General features: G+C 44.1%; 1 long non-coding RNA gene across 1 annotated transcript in view; it reads left to right on the forward strand.

Moving 5' to 3' along the window:
- The window catches only part of LOC146809850 (uncharacterized), a 102,221-nt gene that overhangs the window by 6,743 nt on the left and 77,600 nt on the right, over positions 1 to 17,878 (forward strand). Inside the window, exon 2 of the long non-coding RNA XR_014966493.1 lies at positions 5,481 to 5,542. This is a non-coding gene — a long non-coding RNA (uncharacterized LOC146809850). The remainder of the gene's footprint in view (positions 1 to 5,480; positions 5,543 to 17,878) is intronic.

Here is a 17,878-nt window from a genome sequence, read left to right on the forward strand (position 1 = left end):
GCTCATCACGGACAATGGTACACAACTCACCTCTTTGGAAATGCAGTCTTTCCTTGAGGGTTGTGGTGTTATTCATCATCGTACCTCCTTGTACAACCCTCAGGGTAATGGGATTTGTGAAAGGGCTAATAGAGTGGTGAAGGGCATCATTCAAATGGCTTCCTCTGAGGGTCTCATTGTAAGGAAGATGGTCAATGAGATGTTATGGGCCTATCGCACTACATCCTTGGTAGAGGGTCAACTGTCACCTTTTCAAGTTATGAGAGGGCGCACTCCTGGTTCCGAACTTGTTCCTGCTTGGATGAAGCGGGTGGTGTCTTTGCAAAAAAAAACCACTGCCGTTGTTTCTTCGTCCACTCGGCGTCCTTTCCGGGTGGGTGATTTAGTTAAGGTCAAGAGTGGTAGAATTGCAAGAGGGTTGTCTAAGTTCAAGGGTCCTTTCACTGTGAAGAAGGTCTTGGATAATTGTGTCATTTTAAACAATGGGGAGTGTTGGAATTTCAGACGAGTGGCTCTTTATGAAAGGGGTGGGTCTCTGGCCAGCGGGTGTGAATCTTCTTCAGGGGAAGGTAACAGTGGTTATCTTTTGGCTACTTTGCCACACGATTCTAGCTCTGTGTCTCCTGCTTCTCATGTGGTTGGTGGGTGGGGAGATTCGAGTTCCTCGGGTGTTCACTCTGCTCCAGATTCTATTCCTCTTCCTTTGCCTTTGCCACGGGGTCGGGTTCAAAGGTTCAGAAGAGCTCCAGCATATTTGCAAGATTTTGTGTGTTGAGGTGTTTTTTGTTTTCTTCTTTCTCTTTCTTTTTCTCTTTTCTTTTCATTAGAAAGAAAGAAGATGTGTAGTACATGTGCTGGGTTTTTCTCCTCATTGTGCATTCTCTGGGCTTGTGGAATGTTCCTGTTACTATGTTCTAGGTTGCTTCATGGTTCTGTGTTCTCTCCTTTGGCAGTTGCGTTTGGCTTCTGCTGTGGAGAGTCCGCTCTTGTGTTTCCCGTGTAACTAAATAAAGCAACCTGTAAAGAAAGCTGTTTTGGACATCGTTTTATCTACAACAAGATGCAAACAAGCATCTGTAACACAAATTTGTCTTGTTTAAGACTGAATAATACTTCTACTTTAACCTGTATTGATTTTGTTAGAATCGGGGTCTCCAGTTGGTAGTGATTTTCACCCTGTCCAAATAGGGACCCCTTTGCTAGTCAGAGTAAGGGAGTCACACAGCTAAGATAACCCCAGCTTTATCCCTTGGTAGCTTGGCTTGAGCAGTCAGGCTTACCTCAAAGGCAATAGGGAAAGCATTTGTGCATACACAAACAGTAATACAGTGAAAATGCTGCAAAATGACTCCACATCAGTTTAGAAACATAGTCAATACCTATCTGAACGAAAGAAGGCCAAATTGACAAAACTCCTACAGACACAATTCAAAATTTCACTTTTAAAAGATTAAGCAAGTTTTGTCAATAGGAATCAATGGATGCTTTTGTTTTAGCACAAATTACCTTATATGCATCAAAAATCAAAGAGGGTGCAGTTGAGGTGGCAGAAAAGCAAAGCGATGCATTGGTTCCTTACTACACAGTAGAGGGGATGTGTCTGTTCCTTAGTGCCAAGGGAAGTGATGCGTTGGTTCCATACTACTAGGCAGGGGAGGTGATGCATCGGTTTCCAGTCACACAGTCTTGGTTCCTTACTGCAGTGAGGTGTTGACGAAGAATTATTGCCCAGGGACGATGCGTTGAAAATTCAGATGCACTGCATTGATGCGACTGTGGGGAAGCAGACACTGCGTCAATTTTCTACCACAGAGCAGATGCCGCATTGATTTTGGGTAGTGATGCATTAAAAATACAGCCACTATGAGTCGATGTGTGGATTTTCTCCTTCAGATCACCAAATTCTACTACCAGGGGCCCAGGAATTGGATTTGGCACCACTTGGCAAGTCAGGACTGTCTCTCAGAAGAAGAGCCCATGTACTTGCAGGTGAAGTCTTTGATGGTCCTGAGACTATTTAACAGGATGCAAGCATGCACAAGCTATTGCAGAATCTTGGAAGCAGGATGTAAAAGGCAAGTCCAGTCCTTTCGCTCACAGGACAGAAGCAGCAGGCCAGTACAAACAAGCAACAGACATTCGTTCCTGCAGCATCCATCTCTTCTTCCTGGCAGAATGTCCTCAAACCAGAAGTGTTCTGATTTTGGGGGTGTCAGAGGTCCAATCCGTATACCCCTTTCTGCCTTTGAAGTAGGCAAACCTAAAACAAAATTCTTTAAGGTGCAAAAGTGTTAGAAATGGGGGTCTGAAGTTGGCAGAGGTAGGTACCTTTGTCCAATTGGGGACCCTTCTTCCTAGTAATGGTAAGGGAGTTACACTCCTACAATAGTCCCTGCTCATCCCTTGGTAGCTTGGCATGAGCAGTCAGGCTTATCTCAGAGGCACACAACCAACAGTAATACAGTGAAAGCACTACAAAAAGACACCACACCAGGTTAGAAAAATATCCAATATTTTTTTATATCCAAAACAAGACCAAAAACAATAAGAATCCAACATACAGTACTTTAAAAAAAATATACTTTGCAAGATATCCTTGAAATTGCAAAAATACCTAAAAAATCAAAGTTTGTATGAGTCGGTAGCTCCGTCCGGGGCTACTGCGCAGCTGAAAACCACAGACAGTTCCAGCCGACTGCATTGGTACGGGCCAGCGAAAGCGTGGACAGACTCAAACAGTATTTTTCTTGTTGCGGCTGGCATGATGGTACGAGCCGGTCATGGCAAAAGTCGCAGTTGTGCTTCCAAATGGAAGCGGTGCAGGGTGCGGTGCCCTGTTGACGCGGTGCAGGCAGCGGCTCGGTGGCGATCATCCAGATGGCGTCGGTGAGACCAAGGCTTATGGTGCAGGGCGAGGCGGTGTGCCATGCAGTGCTGGCAGGTTGCGGTGCAAGCGGCAGAGCAGGTTAGCGGGAGCTGGCATTGGTCATCCCAGATAGCTGTGTGGGACAAGGCGGTGCGTCGTGAAACTTGAGAGCAATGCCACAAGCCACAATGTTGAAGTCAGCAGCAGCGAAGGTGTCGGTGAGACCAGGATGGGGAAGTGAAGCAAGGGAGTGCGGGGTGCAGTACCCACAAATCATGGTGCACGCAGCGGCTCGGTGGCTGTGGCGTCAGTCGTCTTCGTCGGTGAGGCCAGTGTGGCGGTGCGAGATGTGGACAGTGCCTTCTGTGGTGCCCTCTGGACACAGAGTCAGCGACGAAGTGGGTGACGGGGTCGGTTGCATAGCCCTTCGTGTGGCAACTGAAACAGTGGTTCCAGATGCAGTACCCAGACGTTAGTGAAGTCTTTGCAGTCCCTGACACTTCAAAACAGGAGGCAAGTGCTACTTCAGGCCCTTGGAGATACTCAGCAAATGTAAAGAAAGTTCAGTCCAGTCTTTTTACTGCCCAAGGCAGAAGCAGCAACTGCCGGCCAACCTAACAAAGCAACAAACTCAAAGTGCCTTTGCTCTCTCAGGCAGAGTGTGTCTGTGCTTAGTCCAAACCAGTTTTGGTCCTTTCTGGCCCAGCTTCCTGGCAGGAGGTGGAGACAGCATTGTTCAAGGCAGACAAGGCCCATTCAGGTGCAAGGAAATCTCCTACCACTACTCTAAATTCAGCCCAGGTCTATTCAGCCCAGCCCTGACTCATCCAGACTCTCTGGAGCCACTGCCAATCCCCAGCCCCTGCCCCTGTCACTCCACAGCCAGACCGTCAATCCACAAACCCAGCAGAGGCACACAGTATGGCTAAGCAAGAAAATACCTAGAGTCAAGGCATACTAAACTCCATTTCCCTATCTTGTCCCAATGGGAAGTTATGCTTATAAGATATTAGAGGTAAAACTCCCATTCTTTCCTATGGGACAGAAAGCCTTGCAGTGGTGAAAAGCAAAATTCACCAGCAGGACATCTCACACCAGTACATTTCCTACCTTTAACATACACAGCACCCTGCCCACAGGGTTACCTTAGGCTTATCTTATGGGGGAGTTATATGTAAGAAAAGGGAAGGGAAGCTTAGGGCCTGGCAAGTGGGTGCACTAGCCAGGTCGACATGGCAGTTACAAACTGTGCGCAGACCCTGCATTGGCAGGTCTGCGATCCCTTTTCAGGTCTACTTATGTGGGTGGCACAGTCAGTGCTGCAGGCCCACTAGTAGCATTTAATTTACAGGCCCTGGCACACTCAGTGCACTTTATTGGGGGCTTACCAGTAAATTAAATATGCCAATCATGGAAACACCAATCCACATTAACAATTTCTACATATAGCATATGTACTTTAGCAGTGAATAGCAGTGGTAAAGTGTCCAGAGTTCTAAAACAAACAAAAACCGGACAGGATAAAATAGGAGGAAGAAGCAAATGTTTTGGGGATAAGGCCCTAGAAGTAGTTCATTTTAGAAATGTTTAAAAAATAGACCAATTTGAAAATAATAAAACTAGGGTATAGACAATCTGGCATTTCATTTATGTGTTCACTTATTGATAAAGTGGTTCCAGGAAATGCAAAGTCTGCTGTCCCACCCACCCAAATGTACTAAAATGAAGTACACTACACTGAGAGTCCAGTGAATCCCCAATTGGTATACAGAGGTAAAAGCAGATAATTCAAATGCCCTTTTTGTGGCAGCATGGGCAAGCAGCTAGGCTTATCAAAGGGTAGTGCTAAGCATTTGTTGAACTCATAGAGGCAATAACTGAGACACATACTCAAGAATAAATTTGAGAACAATTTATAAAACTAGTATTGACTTTTATGTAATTTTTAAGACCAAAAACGTCAATCTAAAGTAAGTACTTTAGAGGTTATGATTTTTCAAAGTTCGGAAAATATATCACTTTTGTGTGCAATTAGATACCATTGAAGTCAATGCGATAAAGTGTAATAATATTGTTTCTCATTTGTATATGATTTTGTACCTTAATGTAGCTTTGTATACGTTTCCTGTCTTGAAACTCAATAAAAAATGTAAACTACGAACTACAGAAGGGGCTGCCCAATACGCTTTGTGTCCCGGGGGCGGTATGTTTAACACAGCCCTTAGACAGGTATTACCTTTGAACCGATAGGAACTTGACCATAGCAAATAGATAAAGGTAACTATGAATGGCAAAACAAATATAAGCATCAAAGGTTTAAAAAATTGAAATCTAAGCTTCAGGTTCAAGATAAGACCCTGCTAGAGTACAGCAACAAAGGAGCAAGGTTTCTGCACTCCGCATCTATTAAATCCATGGTCTAGCAGTGTAAATACATTTTTTCTGAAATATCGAGATGCTGAGCGTGACTGACAATCAATGTGAACTAGCAGCTAAATCTATATTTTTTATATTATTTTAGATGTTGAAAGTGAAGTTAAAGAATCCTCTTGAATAGGAATGTAAAGTTTCTAATTTTACTGCCTATTTTTCTATCTGTTCTCTCTGTACTTAGATGCCACTGAAACTCGACTTGGCCTGACAGGGCAGATACGTTTTGAACATTGCAGCTCTAAAGTAAGGAACGATTTACTTACTGGCTACTGATTTAACCTTGACCAGGTGCCTACTAATGAATAAATCATGTCTAATGAAAGCTTTAAGGAAACTATTTTTTTATGTATAACATTTATGTAGTACATGCACAGTACAGCACAGCGAAACCTATCTCAAAGGGCTGGCCTTTAATAGGGAAGGGATGAAGGGGGAGAGGCATGTTTTTAGATCTAGCTTATGGAGGAATATAAGTCCAGCCCTATCCTGTGCATCACCAGAGCACAACCCCAGTGGTTGCCAGGGAGAAGAAGGCTTGTGCAGCGAGTTTTCTGGTGGCCAGCTGGAGGTCATTATGGGGGATGTAGATTGGCGCACATTTTTCTGACTTCCGTCCTATGTGTACATTTATGAATAATGTCCAGATATATGTATAATATATTCTTCACTCCATAGGAAAATATTTGGGGTCTCTAATGGGATGGAAGATGTGGTCTCTTTTCTTTTGTCCTGGTACCAAATTCGTGCATTCAGACTCCCCGCAGCTGACCTTGCAGTGCCCAGGTATAAAGCCCTGAAGTAATCCATTCTTGGATAGAGGATGACACTCTAAGAACTGGTCTCAATTTAGCACGTATGTGGCTTATATTTCAGGCAGAGCCATCAGGCAAACGTTTTTTAATAATGCGAGGTACATGGCGTCTCATGGTCACAATGTAGAAGGTGTATACAAGAGAGCAACAACACATGATGAGGCGGGGTAAGGGATTTTTTTCCATCTTTGTGTTTGTCCCAAAAAGAACTAGTTCTGTCTAGCACATTGATCAGCTAAAGACATGTGTTTCCCATCCAAAGATATGATATATGAGATGCTGGCCAGAAGGGCACACCATTTGTCTTGTTTCTTCTTGATTTATCCCTGAATCTGTACTTCAACAGCATAGGAGACATAAAGGAAACCACATTCTCCGATCATGGTCATTAGAGGATGTATGCATATGCTAAACATACACAATGATAGTCGTGAGCTTCGAGGAACTTCACAAGCAGTGACTGTCCATTTCTCGGTGAAAGATCCCATTTTTAATGTCAGCTTGGGCTGGGTCGGTAGGATCTGAGCCATACCATTGGCACCTTCCACCGCTTGAAAGCATTGAAGCCGTAGTGAGCGGTCGACACAATAGGACGAGGCAGACAAATCTAGGATTGAAAGCTAAAGACCCTCTTCAGTGACTCCTACACAGATAGTCTCAGTGTCCCCTATGACAGCAGATTCTATCCAGTGTCTGGGGTGGAACACGGAGTACTCTGCAACTTCCCTTCTGCTGTTTGTCTATGCTGAAAGGGGGGGTTATTATGGGCTGAGACCTCTTTCCACATATCGTCATGGGTGCCTTACTTAGCAGTCACCCTGATTCGTCCCGATCCCGGATGAATCTGATTTTCCCATTAAACGAGCATCGGCAAAGCAAATCTGTCTTGCTTTCCAATGCTTTGTGTTGTGAGCTGCAGGCTTTGTGAATGCCAGATGCTTTTAAAATGCTCCAGGATTGGCAAAGCCAATAGTGGCGACCAGCCATTTTGAAAGTCTATTTTTTATACTTTGATGATGGCTGCTACATTGCACAGTACTTGACTAACACTCATCCATCGCAAATATCCGTTGTATTAATGGTAGCAAACGTTTCAGTTATAATAAAACATTGAGAAGAGCATCCACGTGATCTCCATTTGGGATTCTGTGATCAAGCAGACGGCCATGCTGGCTGGAGAACCACAAGCGTTATCCTTGGACCTCATGTCAATTGATTCTTCCTGAGTGGCAACAGAGGGTCTGGATGGTCACCAGGTTACAGAAAAGCCACCTAGCAATGTGTTCTCTACGGGAACCTAACAAGAACTACTATTCTAATACCAGACTCATGACCTTAAGGAATGTGCCTGTCTTGTAAGTCTGCTCTCCAGTTTTAAGATCTGTGTAGGTCTGGTACAAAAAAAAGCTTCTGCTGCCTGACAGAGCTCATATATTAATAAATACAGAAGTAGATAGAAGTGCGCTTTATATCATCCCACTCAGCCGTTGCTCATGGAAAAGTGGTACACAGTTGGGATCATCCCTCAGGACAGCATAGTTACAGAAAAACAAAGGGTCAGCCCACAGGACAGCATAGTTAAAGAAGGGCGAAAGGATCAGCCCACAGGACAGCACAGTTAAAGAAGGGTGAAAGGGTCAGCCCACAGGACTGCATTGTTACAGAAGGGCAAAGGGTCAGCCAACAGGACAGCATAGTTAAAGAAGGGTGAAAGGGTCAGCCCACAGGACTGCATTGTTACAGAAGGGCAAAGGGTCAACGCACAGGACAGTGTAATTAAAGAAGGACAAAGGGTCAGCCCACAGGACAGCATAGTTAAAGAAGAGCGAAAGGGTCAGCCCACAGTACAGCATTGTTACAGAAGGGCAAAGGGTCAACGCACAGGACAGTGTAATTAAAGAAGGACAAAGGGTCAGCCCACAGGGCAGCATAGTTAAAGAAGGGCAAAGGGTCAGTCCACTTCAGCCTTTGGTTTTTGGGGAATGGCATTCCCATGTTGACCATTAACCTGGACGGTCCTTCGGTGTTTGAAGAGCCCCTCAGCAGGTGTGATGCCAGTTTGCCTCTGTTCTTGTGAGTTCAGCATGGGAAGGAGTGAGCATTGACAGTCAAACCAGTGCAGCTGGAAGACACTGCCCTGGCCCCACATACAGCTCACTGGAGCAGCATCAATGGCACTCACTGCCGAGCAGAACCCGTGACACTTTCTGGCACAGAGAGACTATTGGCCCTTCTCCATCTGCATCACACGCAGCGGGTCGCTGGCGCCGCCATGTCCCATTCTTCAGCACACACGTTTTTGGCAGTGCTTGCTTTTTAAAATTCGTGGCATTGTGCATCTCCGGCAGTTCTTTAAAGTAGGACACACGACAGTCTCCGTCGGCAAAGAAAACGTGTTTACTCTCTCCCTCCCTTGCCCAGTTGGCAATAACTGAAAGAAGCGTAGCATTTTAGTTCTGGTCTTCTGAAGTCTCAAAATGGCTTTTACTGTTAATGAAACGTCCGTCGTTGGCAATGCTTGCGCTGTGCCGCTTTCTTCTCCGTCACAGACTGTTCTCCCAACATGAGCGCCAGGCAGTGTTTTTCGTGTTCTTTTGGTTCTTGCATAGTTTGTGGCCAAAACTATTGTCATATTGCCTGTGGTGTAGCGCGCCAGGCTCCCTCTAGATGAAAAATTAGCAGCTTCAAACCTTTGTTTTGACCTACTTAGACCTCATCAATGTAGTATGCCACAGTGAGTAGGCACCCATGTTTGGGCACACCCATCATGCACATCTTTCTGCGAGGCGCAGCCGGCACAGAGGCACAGGAACTGGTGCAGGGCTAGCCACATGCAAAGCCCTGTCCCCACCACCCTCTGTGTGAATCCGAAGTCCTTGCACAACTGGCTCTGTGGTATGGGGGGAAGACAGACAGCCTGGCTTCACACACAGACCTGCATCCAAAGCCTAATGAACACGGGGGCTTGTTTATGAGACACTTGCATTACTTTTGCACCACGTAATGTGCAACATGTGTGACACAGGGCTCCCAATCCGATTTATAAAGCCACCCAAAGCCATCCTGCGTGCCTTTGAGTGGTCTCATAAATCTCAAGTAAGACAACGCAGTGCAAATCACTGCTTTGCCTTTAGCTGTGCTGAGGAGACATTCCATGGGCGTTGCGGCCTATTTTTCCAGGTACACCTATGGATTTTGATGCCGACTCAGATTTCTAAAATCATGTAAACCTTGGGAAGCATCAAATCTGTAAACCTCTGAGGTGAGGCATAGCAAGGAGAAATATGTTTATTTCTCCTCGTTTTTTCCTCTTTGTGTGTATGCTGCATTCTGCATGAAAATGCCTCTTTTTATAAGAGAAGGTGTCCCTTCCTACACAAATACAATCCAACATGCATGTTGGATCCAGGGTGCCTTTGATGGCACTAGACTTAAGAAATGCTCAAGTTCAGGGAGAAAGGACAGGAATGCACCTTATTGCATACCTACGGTGCAATCCTGCCCTTTCACTTTGGCATAGGAAAGCACATTAAGGTGCCTCACTGAGCTGCCCTATGCCACAATCCCATAAATAAGGTCAATGGTCTTCAGCTGTGTGGCCTGATTCAGCTGCATGAGAGCTGGTACAGGCACTGCACAAAGAGCCAGCTGTAAAAGGGTAAATACTGTGCACAGTCAGCTAGGAGCACACTAGGCTTGGTGAAATCTGTGTACAGCAGGTTTAAAGGCACAGGTCTGACTCAAAGCCAGTCTGCAGACCAGGCCCTGCACATAGAATCCATTTCACATGACTGATGGCTGTCCACAGTGGCTCTATTGGCACAGGTGCTTAGAGAGGGATTAGCTCCAGACCAACCCCTTCATTCAGAATCTACTCTCCATGGCTGTTCAAAGCCATACCTATAATTGAAAGGATTTAAACTGATGGAAGAATTTTGGTTATGATCATTACCTTCTTTCTTTGAGGTTGCTATTTCTTTCCTTTCTATGATAGTGTACAGCGTTAACATAGGACAACTGGTTGAACATGTCATTTTGAACCTTGTCTTCAGAATCACTATTGCGACCAGAACTCCTGGATGTGGCCAAGCAAATTAACACATGTTCTACTGCTACATCATTGGAGTCCATGCAGTCTTCCTATATTGGGAAGCTGTTCTCTGAAAACTGAGGTGCTGCTCTGCTCTGATAAGGGCCTTTTTAGTCTGTAATGTTAAGAAGGCATAGTTAAGGTTGACACCGCACTCCATAGGAAAATCCCAACTTTGCATGTTAAAAAATGTTGTGCCACCTTGACAAATTTCCAATAAACTTTGGAGAAGAGGCATGCCTTTCAACACTACATAATTTTAAAATGCTTCAAATGTTATGGGGTGGTTCTAAAATGTGTGATGTTTCTAAACCACATAGATTTTCTCATAGTAAATGTTCTGTGAACAAAACTCTGAAACTGCTGGAGGAGTCTACGCTAAATGTACACTGCACAACGACTTTCCCATTATTTGGTAGCTTTTATTGGTTTGCTAAAAAATGTTCCAGCTATTCCTGAGAAATACACCAAAGTCTGAGTATGTGCTGCACACCAATGAGTCCTATAAATTCAGGGCCTCATTTGGTGTAGGGCAGTGGGGCAAGGCACTTATCTGCAATGCCGTACGCCAAAGTGCAAGAGCAGTAATGCGCCGTATTACAGCATACAGTGCAATGCTGTCCTCTCTGCCTGTGCTGGTGCTATTTTGGCAGCCTAGTGGCAATGTAGGCACCCTTGCACCATGGTGCAATGGTGCCGCTGCTGCTACCAGCATTTTTTTTGTGCAGGAAGGGGCACCTTAAGGCACAAAAGCAATCCTACAAGGAGCTTTCCTCTTTCCATGTTAACTGCAGAATGCAGCACTCATGGAAAGAGGAAAAATGAGCAAAGTCGACCAGTATGGTTGAGAGCAGGGCTCAAGTGATCGAGAGGAGTCTGGGTGCATTGTCGGGCTTCGTTAAGAAGTTGGGATCAAATACGCTTGAACCAATCAAAACTGTCTACCAAGTAAAGACAGTATCTGCTGTCTCCTACGGGGTAGGCATGTGCGGTATGACATCCCTAGATCTATTTAAAAAATATAAGACAGATGTTTCAAGGGCATAGTTCGGCTCCCCAGATCATCCCCAAATTACATCAGTCACTTAGAGTTTGGATTGCCTTATGTGACTGAATGCATTAAGTTAGCACCAATAATGTTATGGCCCTCTATATGGTGCAGGGATACGGTTAGCTAAACACCATCTATTATTAAAAAAATTGCTTAACATAGATAACTCCCACAAAATTACTTGGCTTCAGTATGTGAAGTCAACCTTGGTTGCAATGGACATAGAGAATTCCACATTGCGGAAGATTCCAAAGCGTGAACTTAAGACCTCCTACTTAAATAAACTGCCTTTGATTGTCAGGAAGTTAACCGTACAAAGAAACATGTTACCCAATATCAATAAACACCTTCAATTCGAGGGGGGGGAATATTCTTATTTAGGAATCACCAGCATACAACAGCACAGATGCATTTTAATAAGATTCCAAATGAATTTAATCCCTCTGATGTTAGGTTTTCCAGCAAAGAAGATTAACAACTCTTTGCTGGAACTTGTCACTCTGCCCTAAGGTTTCAAAGCAGTTAGATCTCCACATAGTTTTAATTTTTAGTTTTTATAAAGAAGGACGTACAAGATTAATTCTCCCTATTTTGAGACGTCTTAATTTTAAGCAATGCTGTGTAGCATTTTACTTTTCAAAGAGACTCACCGACCCTTTTTAATGCTGGTCAATAGTTTCTTTTTGTGGGCCTGTTTTGGAAGAAGGAAAACATTGCACCTTAGCACTTTATAAATTGGCATTTTAAGATTTTCTCGTCCACAAGCTGTTATTGATTAACTTACTATTGTTCTATTGTATTGATTAGCTAAGGGCAAATCCCACCCTATTTTTTCTTATATGTGTTTTTGTACTTTTATGACCTGTATTTTAATGGATCGAATAAAGAATAAAGAAGGAAAGAGGAGAAATAAACATATTTCTCCTGGTGACGCCTCACCTCGGGAGACGTATGGATTGGACACTTCCCCAGTTTTACATAACTGCTGCAATGCCAATAGAACGCCTCCCAGGCTCAGAGTGATGTGATGCATCGATTTGCGCGGCGTCATCTCACTCATGATTTATGGCGCCACTCAGAGCCACACCAGATGGCTTTGCTTGGCTTCATAAATCATGCATTTACAACTTTCCATGGTGCAAAAGTGACGCAGGGCTCTCATAAAGAAGCACCTTAGTTTTATGTTGCAATCGCAGATAAAAATAATGAAAAAATAAGCAAACATTGAAATTTAGAAAGTAGTTGCACATGTGCAGTACATACTCATTTCCTCCCTTGGGACAAAAAAGGAAAGAAAAGAAAAAGCTGGAAGGGTAGGAGACCCAAATTTGCTATATGGATAAATGGACCAGCCGAATTATGCACTTCTCCCCATAGCCTGAACAACAAGCCTTGAAGAAATATAAATAAAATGTAACCTGGCCATGACCTGGGGAATGAAGAGGCTATAGATATTACCAATCCTAGCCCAAAAACAGGGTGGTTAATTTGCCCCCCCCCTCAATATTGCCTAATGGTTGTGGAGCAGCATGTGCATGTACCATCCTGCCCTGCCCAAGGATGTGGAGGGCACTGTTTCTCCTCCCACACAGATGAAAGACTACAGTAGGTTTCCTAATGCCCCCCACCTCCATTGCCTACACATGGAGGGGCATTTTCTCCTCTCCTCTGCTTTGCATGTTTATGGGTGTGGGATTAGCTAATACTATACCCCGAAATTTATCTCATGGCGAGGCAATGATTTCAAGCCCCTCCTTTCCACACTGTCAATGTGTTGGGGGAGTTTTATATTCACATTCACTAGTCTTGGCCAAGGGTAATGAGAGACATTTTTCATCTGCTCCTCCTCATCTTGCTTAGGAATGAGGGGAAGTGAAAAAATAGGATGGAGCAGCAGCCAGACGTCACACTCCTTCCTGACAGCTCAATGCTATCCCATAGCTCAGCTCTGGGAAAATTATGAGCACCTGATAGGAGTTCCAGTGCTTAGATCATAGTTGTCAAATTGGCAGCTTAAAATCTGTTTTTACCATTGAAGAGGATTTTTAATGACAATTTCATAGACACCAAACATGAAAGCTTACCTGTTTACCATAAAATAAATGTATTTATAAGATATAATAAGGCAACACAATGTTATCCTATGGTATAGGTAGGCCTTCCAGTAGTTACAAAACATCTTTAGGAGTTTTACACTACCAGGACATGAAAAACGTAACAATTAATGACCAAAGCTTATATCAAAATGCACCTTGGCCTATGTTCCATGGGGTCTATCTCTGGGGTGACTTATACGCAGTTGAGTTTAGGGCTTTGCAAGGGAGTTGTATTGCCAAGTAAATTTGGCAGTTTAAATCTGCATTCAGGCTGCGATGGCAGGCCTGGGACATGTTGTTAGGGTCTACTGAAATGAGTGGCACAATAAGAACAGCAGGACCAATAGTAGCATTTAATGTATAAGCCCTGTTTATATGATATTCCACTCTGCAATTGACTTATAAGTAAACTAAATCTGGTGTAAGCCAATTGTACCAGGTTTAGGGGAGTAAGCACAAGCATCTTGGCACTGGTCAGCAGTGATAAAGTGCACAGAGTCTTACGGTCAGAGAAAATGAATTCAGCAAAAGTGGAGAGCAAAAGGTTTTAGGGAAGGTCTAACACCCACAGTCAGTAAGGCACAAAATCACCATGACATACACACAACAACCATCAGATGGGTAAACAACCACTGTCACAGACCCACCATCAAAGATCTACACACTCCCAGTCACAAAGCACAACATGATGCACCCATTAACAACATGATACTCCAATACAACCACCGTCAAACACATGTACACTCACCTCTTGAAATGACAAATTAGTTGAGGCTGACTAATATGTTATAGCTGAAATCTTAATTCAAAAAGTAAGATAATACATTCACTTCATTTTCCCACCTATGCATATGGATGGAATGTGTTAGCTGTCCTCTACACTGTTAATAAGTGAAGTAGCTATACCGACCACCCCACACCTTGCCTACAAATGGGCTTATGCAAAAACAACAATTGATGGACAGAATGCAGAACAATGTAATTCATTCACCCCAGTACAGAAATCTGGGCCTAAATCCATCATTTTTTTGCTCACCATGCCATTCCAGGTTGAACTCAGCCATATGCAAATCAGCCTTGACCCTGTGCCCAATGGGAACAGTCCAGCCCGAGCTGCCTGGCCAGGCCCTACCTGGACTGGAAACAAGCATCCTAAGACCGGTTTTGGGGTTCCACTCCTCATCAGCCAGGATAGCTTGATTCCAGTGGCATGGAGAGCACGGACTCGGTGGACAGGGCAGGTCGATTGATGTGCATAACAAACGTAAACTTCCTAACATTGTAGGAGCAATTTGTTATGCTTACTCCACCGGGTACTGTTGATGCCTGGGGATTATACTGAATAGGGTAGATCCAGACATTCTAACCAATAAGCACCACTACTGTGAGTAATACCACACAGCTCATGTGATTTTTTCCTTTTTTGGTCCTGAAGAATCGCATGGATATTTGTCCAACAGCGAGAAACATGTTGACCTACACTTAACAGACCAAGGATACACTATATGAGACAGTATACTCAATCTAGTACCTTGCTCTCCATTTTTAACTAGAGTAGGAGACCCCCAGAATAAAAAACATATTTACCTCGGTACTCCCAGCTCTATTTTAACTCACCCCATCTACACAACATTGGCCCCACATCCGCACTTCACCATACGGCATTGGATAAAAAGATCTCCGTTAAAGAGCCCCTAATTTTAGGGAGCCCGTCGGGTATTGCACCACCGACCGGACGAGGAGCAGCCCAGATGATGAAGCATGACACCTGCAAAGGTGTGTGAGGGGATGACTATCCAAATGATGGACTCCCATTAATATTCCCTTTACATGGGGCCCATGGGACCACTGTCTTCCGTGATTCTATAACTTCTTCTTTACAAGGAACAGCATAAACTTATTCTTGATTACAATAGAGAGCACGGGACCCATGCGTCCCACTCGGGGTGACAAATGCAAAAACAACAAATGATGGACAGAATGTAGAACAATGTCATACATTCACCCCAGTACAGAGGTCTGGGCCTAAATCCATCGTTTTTTTGCTCACCATGCTTTTCCAGTTTGAACCCAGCCATAGGCAAACCAGTCTTGACCCTGTGCCCAATGGGAACAGTCCAGCCCGAACTGCCAAGCCAGGTCCTCCCTGGACTGGAAACAAGCATCCTAGGACCGGTTTCAGGGTTTCACCCCAAACCAGACAGGATAGCTTGATTCCAGTGGCATGGACAGCACAAATGGACTTACATATATAGCATTAATTATTAAATATGAGATAAAAAGAGAGTGAGCAAGAATGTTTGGTGCTGGTGTTCCACCTGTTCTTAAGTATTCCTTTTATTTGAATACCCAGGTGACACAATAATTAAGCATGTAAAAGCAGAACTGGTCATGTATTTGAGAAACCTGGAGGTGATGCATTTGAATCTCAGTAGATCCACTCAGTATTACATCTTTCAAACATAAACAAAATAAAATCATTGTTTGGGCTAATACTAATATTTGCAATTGTGGCTGGTGAATTTACAAAGTGGTGAGGCTTAAAAAATCTTTGATCTTGACTTAGCAAGACAGCAAAGAGATTTAACTAAATTGGTTCAGGTGAGTTTGGGGATCAGGGGTATTCTGTCCAAAAAACCTTTGACAAACAAACAGAGCGAACATCACAATTATTTCGTACATTGACCTAAAAATCCAGATACCTGGCTCAGCTTGACATCTTCTTTGAGCTTCGAGACCAAATAAAAACTGTGCTTTTAAATGACATTTGCCTGGCACTCACTCTTTAACTACAAGTACCAAGAATGGAATACATTTACTCAACCTATGATGTTAACAGGACTTACAGATACCCACCTAGCTGCTGAATTGCACAATGTGAAACTTAAAAACCAGGAATAAATCCCAGTTTTCCTGCTTGAACAAATCGTGCACTCTTAGGAAAATATTTTATCTCAGCAAGTCACCTGTTCTTTCATTATTGCATATGAGAGCAGCTTTCAATATCTCTTGTGTTAGATTTAATAGACTATAATGTTGCTTCATCGTATACTTAGAATCTAGTTCACCTATAGGCATATGAGGTGTGCATTACAACAGGCTGCCCTATCAGTATCCTAATGGCATTTACATTGGGGGTGAGGGAATGAGTGCTTTTAAATTCATGCTTAGATTCATGTTTAAGAACACAGGAAGCATTGTGGCCTAGTGGCTGTAGATGCCAAATATGCAGCATGGGGAACATGGGGAAGTAGTTTCAAATCATGACAAATCTCGCTGTGCTGAAATGAGTAGCATAATAAGTGCCTTTGTAAAGTGTCCTTGTCTTCTTGGACACGGTTCGCTCTATGTAAAACTGCCAAAAATAACTTAATCTCCCGGTGCCTAACAAAAATGAATGTGTCGCCATGTAATGCAACTGGTGCTATGTAAAGCGCTCTGATACCTGCTTTGGTCAAGTTTGCGCTATATCAAACTCTGTAAAATAAAAAATCTGTTACAGAATTCACACAAACAAGCTGGCTATAAACCCACTGCCGACCTCCTTAGGATTTCATGCATTGGTGCAGTAAACACCTCTCTACTATTGAGACAGCAATTAAACATTTGCAGGCAGTAATCACCCATTCTGGTGCTGTTAATACCCCCCACAGTGCACCTTAATGGCATTAAGCATACCCTGAGCTGCCCTGATTGCCTTATGTTACTGGCTCTGTTCTAACCTCCTCACAATGGTGGTGAGGGAGTTCTGGCAGCTCTCCGGGCTTGTGCTGTATACCCCCAGGTAGCCCGAATTTCCCCAGCCTTGCACTACCATTCAGTGGCGTACGGAAACCTGAGGGGGCCCCCCTGCAAGGTATGTGGAGGGGTCTTCTCTAGCGTCAATCAGGAGCTCTCCGGCCAGAGTACTGTGCTGAGGGGGCCCCCTGGGGCATGGGGGGCCACCTTTGCGGGGGCTGTGAGGGCCTATGTTACGCCACTGCCACCAGGGACCTACACACACTTGTTAACTATGGATAGCCTGGGAGCCTGGGACTGCTATCAGCTCCTCTCATGGAGCTTGTGATCTGTCACTGTGCTAAGGCATTGCAGCTTTTCTCTCCATGAAGGAGCCTGAGAGACTATGCCTTCATAACTGCATTCCAAATGTATCTCACACATACAGTGAAACACTCATACGCACATGTACATTCACACGTACTGGCACATGCTGGCAAGCGTCATAAACATGCTCTCGCTCATACACGCAACACAAAGTGGAAACTTACATGGGGCAGTCCTCAACACGCACTTCTCGATACCCAACTTCCAGTTCCAACATACTCTGGTGCCAGAGTGATGCTTACACCATTATGCTCAATCAGAAACTCTGACTGGGCAAAAAAGGCTGCCCTCTCACCTTTATTGTGGCCTCTGATGGGGCATTAGGACGAATGACTGACAGGCCTCAAATCTGTAAAATGTTAGAAATGAGATTAAGAGAAGGGAGTGATGAATGGGGGCGGGGTCACAGCCCTTGTGCCCTCTATA

Source organism: Triturus cristatus, chromosome 7, assembly GCF_964204655.1.
Source record: "Triturus cristatus chromosome 7, aTriCri1.1, whole genome shotgun sequence".
Lineage (NCBI taxonomy): Eukaryota > Metazoa > Chordata > Amphibia > Caudata > Salamandridae > Triturus > Triturus cristatus.